At 43.8% G+C, this 5,000-nt stretch overlaps 11 non-coding genes across 11 annotated transcripts; all 11 read right to left on the bottom strand.

Moving 5' to 3' along the window:
• Window positions 1-199: 199 nt before the first annotated feature.
• On the bottom strand, window positions 200-281 carry trnas-aga (transfer RNA serine (anticodon AGA)). The gene has a single exon. It is a non-coding gene; the product is annotated as a tRNA-Ser (tRNA).
• A 638-nt stretch (window positions 282-919) lies between these two features.
• Window positions 920-1,001, bottom strand: trnas-uga (transfer RNA serine (anticodon UGA)). Its single transcript has one exon. It is a non-coding gene; the product is annotated as a tRNA-Ser (tRNA).
• Window positions 1,002-1,195: 194 nt separating this feature from the next.
• Window positions 1,196-1,277, bottom strand: trnas-aga (transfer RNA serine (anticodon AGA)). Its single transcript has one exon. It is a non-coding gene; the product is annotated as a tRNA-Ser (tRNA).
• Window positions 1,278-1,915: 638 nt separating this feature from the next.
• On the bottom strand, window positions 1,916-1,997 carry trnas-uga (transfer RNA serine (anticodon UGA)). The gene has a single exon. It is a non-coding gene; the product is annotated as a tRNA-Ser (tRNA).
• A 194-nt stretch (window positions 1,998-2,191) lies between these two features.
• On the bottom strand, window positions 2,192-2,273 carry trnas-aga (transfer RNA serine (anticodon AGA)). Its single transcript has one exon. It is a non-coding gene; the product is annotated as a tRNA-Ser (tRNA).
• Window positions 2,274-2,537: 264 nt separating this feature from the next.
• trnas-uga (transfer RNA serine (anticodon UGA)) lies at window positions 2,538-2,619 on the bottom strand. Its single transcript has one exon. It is a non-coding gene; the product is annotated as a tRNA-Ser (tRNA).
• A 244-nt stretch (window positions 2,620-2,863) lies between these two features.
• On the bottom strand, window positions 2,864-2,945 carry trnas-aga (transfer RNA serine (anticodon AGA)). Its single transcript has one exon. It is a non-coding gene; the product is annotated as a tRNA-Ser (tRNA).
• Window positions 2,946-3,583: 638 nt separating this feature from the next.
• trnas-uga (transfer RNA serine (anticodon UGA)) lies at window positions 3,584-3,665 on the bottom strand. The gene has a single exon. It is a non-coding gene; the product is annotated as a tRNA-Ser (tRNA).
• A 194-nt stretch (window positions 3,666-3,859) lies between these two features.
• Window positions 3,860-3,941, bottom strand: trnas-aga (transfer RNA serine (anticodon AGA)). The gene has a single exon. It is a non-coding gene; the product is annotated as a tRNA-Ser (tRNA).
• A 638-nt stretch (window positions 3,942-4,579) lies between these two features.
• On the bottom strand, window positions 4,580-4,661 carry trnas-uga (transfer RNA serine (anticodon UGA)). The gene has a single exon. It is a non-coding gene; the product is annotated as a tRNA-Ser (tRNA).
• Window positions 4,662-4,855: 194 nt separating this feature from the next.
• trnas-aga (transfer RNA serine (anticodon AGA)) lies at window positions 4,856-4,937 on the bottom strand. The gene has a single exon. It is a non-coding gene; the product is annotated as a tRNA-Ser (tRNA).
• Between the last annotated feature and the right edge of the window lie 63 nt (window positions 4,938-5,000).

The following is a 5,000-nucleotide window of genomic DNA, read 5'->3' as shown; positions in this document are numbered from 1 at the left end:
GCCATGGATTTAACGTTGGCTTAACTTGTTTTTCATTGATTAGACGGACATGTGTAAAACTCTTCAAACGTACTACTATTTTTAATGATTCATTGGTTTCTTCTCAACCCTGTGACCACAGGAAAGACTAAAGCTCAGGCCTGCCCGTCCTCTCGCGGTGATCTCATGTACGAATTGTGTAGTCCTTCAAAATCAGATGCGTTACCAGCAGGATTTAAACCTGCGCGGGGAGAACCCAATGGATTTCTAGTCAATCGCCTTAACCACTCGGCCATTATAACACACTCTCAGCCGTTTTTGTGAAAGGCTATCACACATTCTGGGTTGCAATGGATTAAACGTTGTACTCAATTGTCTTAATTTATATGTGTGAAATTGAACGATTGAGACAGGCATGTGGAATGCTCTTCATTTTTACTGGGTAAATGGTATCTTTGCAAACAGTGTGAGCACAGTAAGGTCAATGTCCCAGACGAGCCATTCCTTAAGCAGTAATGTGATGTACAATTTGTCTAGTACTCTAAATACAGACACGTTACCAGCAGGATTGGAACCTGCGCGGGAAGACCCCGATGGATTTCAAGTCCATCGTCTTAACCAAATGTGTTAGGACCGCCGAAGCAGTCCAGATACTGGCGGATGCGGCCATGATAACAAACACGCAGGCATATTTGTGAAAGGCTATGGCGCATTCTGGATTGCAATAGATAAAACATTCTATTCAATTGTCTTTATTTTGGTGTGTGAAATTGATCACTTGAGACTGAAATGTGGAAGGCTCTTCCAAGTAAGCATCATTTTTACTGGGTAAATGGTATCTTTAGAAACATTGTGACCACAGCAAGGTCAATGTCCCAGACCAGCCAGTCCTCAAGCAATAAAGGGATGTACAACTCGTCTGGTACTCCAAATACAGACACATTACCAGCAGGATTTAAACCTGCGCGGGGAGACCCCAATGGATTTCAAGTCCATCGCCTTAACCACTCGGCCATGATAACTTGTTTCAAGATGTCTGCGCAAAGGGCTATCAAACACTTTGGCCTGCCATGGATTTAACGTTGTCTTAATTTGTTTTTCATTGATAAGACGGACATTCTCAACCCTGTGACCACAGGAAAGACTAAAGCTCAGGCCTGCCCGTCCTCTCGCGGTGATCTCATGTACGAATTGTGTAGTCCTTCAAAATCAGATGCGTTACCAGCAGGATTTGAACCTGCGCGGGGAGAACCCAATGGATTTCTAGTCAATCGCCTTAACCACTCAGCCATTATAACACACTCTCAGCCGTTTTTGTGAAAGGCTATCACACATTCTGGGTTGCAATGGATTAAACGTTGTACTCAATTGTCTTAATTTATATGTGTGAAATTGAACGATTGAGACAGGCATGTGGAATGCTCTTCATTTTTACTGGGTAAATGGTATCTTTGCAAACAGTGTGACCACAGTAAGGTCAATGTCCCAGACCAGCCAGTCCTTAAGCAGTAATGTGATGTACAATTTGTCTAGTACTCTAAATACAGACACGTTACCAGCAGGATTGGAACCTGCGCGGGAAGACCCCGATGGATTTCAAGTCCATCGTCTTAACCAAATGTGTTAGGACTGCCGAAGCAGTCCAGATACTGGCGGATACGGCCATGATAACAAACACGCAGACATATTTGTGAAAGGCTATGGCGCATTCTGGATTGCAATAGATTAAACATTCTATTCAATTGTCTTTATATTTGTGTGTTAAATTGATCACTTGAGACTGGCATGTGGAAGGCGCTTCCAAGTAAGCATCATATTTACTGGGTAAATGGTATCTTTAGAACCATTGTGACCACAGCAAGGTCAATGTCCCAGACCAGCCAGTCCTCAAGCAATAAAGGAATGTACAACTCGTCTGGTACTCCAAATACAGACACGTTACCAGCAGGATTTGAACCTGCGCAGGGTGACCCCAATGGATTTCAAGTCCATCGCCTTAACCACTCGGCCATGATAACTCGTTTCAAGATGTCTGCGCAAAGGGCTATCAAACACTTTGGCCTGCCATGGATTTAACGTTGTCTTAACTTGTTTTTCATTGATTAGACGGACATTCTCAACCCTGTGACCACAGGAAAGACTAAAGCTCAGGCCTGCCCGTCCTCTCGCGGTGATCTCATGTACGAAATGTGTAATCCTTCAAAATCAGATGCGTTACCAGCAGGATTTGAACCTGCGCGGGGAGATCCCAATGGATTTCTAGTCCATCGCCTTAACCACTCGGTCATGATAACACACTCTCAGCCATTTTTGTGAAAGGCTATCACACATTCTGGGTTGCAATTGATTAAACGTTGTACTCAATTGTCTTTATTTATGTGTGTGAAATTGAACGATTGAGACAGGCATGTGGAAGGCTATTCAAAGTAAGCATCATTTTTACTGGGTAAATGGTATCTTTAGAAACATTGTGACCACAGCAAGGTCAATGTCCCAGACCAGCCAGTCCTCAAGCAATAAAGGAGTATACGACTCGTCTAGTACTCCAAATACAGACACGTTACCAGCAGGGTTTGAACCTGCGCGGGGAGACCCCAATGGATTTCAAGTCCATCGCCTTAACCACTCGGCCATGATAACTCGTTTCAAGATGTCTGCGCAAAGGGCTATCAAACACTTTGGCCTGCCATGGATTTAACGTTGGCTTAACTTGTTTTTCATTGATTAGACGGACATGTGTAAAACTCTTCAAACGTACTACTATTTTTAATGATTCATTGGTTTCTTCTCAACCCTGTGACCACAGGAAAGACTAAAGCTCAGGCCTGCCCGTCCTCTCGCGGTGATCTCATGTACGAATTGTGTAGTCCTTCAAAATCAGATGCGTTACCAGCAGGATTTAAACCTGCGCGGGGAGAACCCAATGGATTTCTAGTCAATCGCCTTAACCACTCGGCCATTATAACACACTCTCAGCCGTTTTTGTGAAAGGCTATCACACATTCTGGGTTGCAATGGATTAAACGTTGTACTCAATTGTCTTAATTTATATGTGTGAAATTGAACGATTGAGACAGGCATGTGGAATGCTCTTCATTTTTACTGGGTAAATGGTATCTTTGCAAACAGTGTGAGCACAGTAAGGTCAATGTCCCAGACGAGCCATTCCTTAAGCAGTAATGTGATGTACAATTTGTCTAGTACTCTAAATACAGACACGTTACCAGCAGGATTGGAACCTGCGCGGGAAGACCCCGATGGATTTCAAGTCCATCGTCTTAACCAAATGTGTTAGGACCGCCGAAGCAGTCCAGATACTGGCGGATGCGGCCATGATAACAAACACGCAGGCATATTTGTGAAAGGCTATGGCGCATTCTGGATTGCAATAGATAAAACATTCTATTCAATTGTCTTTATTTTGGTGTGTGAAATTGATCACTTGAGACTGAAATGTGGAAGGCTCTTCCAAGTAAGCATCATTTTTACTGGGTAAATGGTATCTTTAGAAACATTGTGACCACAGCAAGGTCAATGTCCCAGACCAGCCAGTCCTCAAGCAATAAAGGGATGTACAACTCGTCTGGTACTCCAAATACAGACACATTACCAGCAGGATTTAAACCTGCGCGGGGAGACCCCAATGGATTTCAAGTCCATCGCCTTAACCACTCGGCCATGATAACTTGTTTCAAGATGTCTGCGCAAAGGGCTATCAAACACTTTGGCCTGCCATGGATTTAACGTTGTCTTAATTTGTTTTTCATTGATAAGACGGACATTCTCAACCCTGTGACCACAGGAAAGACTAAAGCTCAGGCCTGCCCGTCCTCTCGCGGTGATCTCATGTACGAATTGTGTAGTCCTTCAAAATCAGATGCGTTACCAGCAGGATTTGAACCTGCGCGGGGAGAACCCAATGGATTTCTAGTCAATCGCCTTAACCACTCAGCCATTATAACACACTCTCAGCCGTTTTTGTGAAAGGCTATCACACATTCTGGGTTGCAATGGATTAAACGTTGTACTCAATTGTCTTAATTTATATGTGTGAAATTGAACGATTGAGACAGGCATGTGGAATGCTCTTCATTTTTACTGGGTAAATGGTATCTTTGCAAACAGTGTGACCACAGTAAGGTCAATGTCCCAGACCAGCCAGTCCTTAAGCAGTAATGTGATGTACAATTTGTCTAGTACTCTAAATACAGACACGTTACCAGCAGGATTGGAACCTGCGCGGGAAGACCCCGATGGATTTCAAGTCCATCGTCTTAACCAAATGTGTTAGGACTGCCGAAGCAGTCCAGATACTGGCGGATACGGCCATGATAACAAACACGCAGACATATTTGTGAAAGGCTATGGCGCATTCTGGATTGCAATAGATTAAACATTCTATTCAATTGTCTTTATATTTGTGTGTTAAATTGATCACTTGAGACTGGCATGTGGAAGGCGCTTCCAAGTAAGCATCATATTTACTGGGTAAATGGTATCTTTAGAACCATTGTGACCACAGCAAGGTCAATGTCCCAGACCAGCCAGTCCTCAAGCAATAAAGGAATGTACAACTCGTCTGGTACTCCAAATACAGACACGTTACCAGCAGGATTTGAACCTGCGCAGGGTGACCCCAATGGATTTCAAGTCCATCGCCTTAACCACTCGGCCATGATAACTCGTTTCAAGATGTCTGCGCAAAGGGCTATCAAACACTTTGGCCTGCCATGGATTTAACGTTGTCTTAACTTGTTTTTCATTGATTAGACGGACATTCTCAACCCTGTGACCACAGGAAAGACTAAAGCTCAGGCCTGCCCGTCCTCTCGCGGTGATCTCATGTACGAAATGTGTAATCCTTCAAAATCAGATGCGTTACCAGCAGGATTTGAACCTGCGCGGGGAGATCCCAATGGATTTCTAGTCCATCGCCTTAACCACTCGGTCATGATAACACACTCTCAGCCATTTTTGTGAAAGGCTATCACACATTCTGGGTTGCAATTGATTAAACGTTG

This window comes from Nerophis lumbriciformis, linkage group LG11, assembly GCF_033978685.3.
Source record: "Nerophis lumbriciformis linkage group LG11, RoL_Nlum_v2.1, whole genome shotgun sequence".
In the NCBI taxonomy this organism is placed as follows: Eukaryota; Metazoa; Chordata; class Actinopteri; order Syngnathiformes; family Syngnathidae; genus Nerophis; species Nerophis lumbriciformis.
This window is presented reverse-complemented; position numbering and strand designations above follow the sequence as displayed.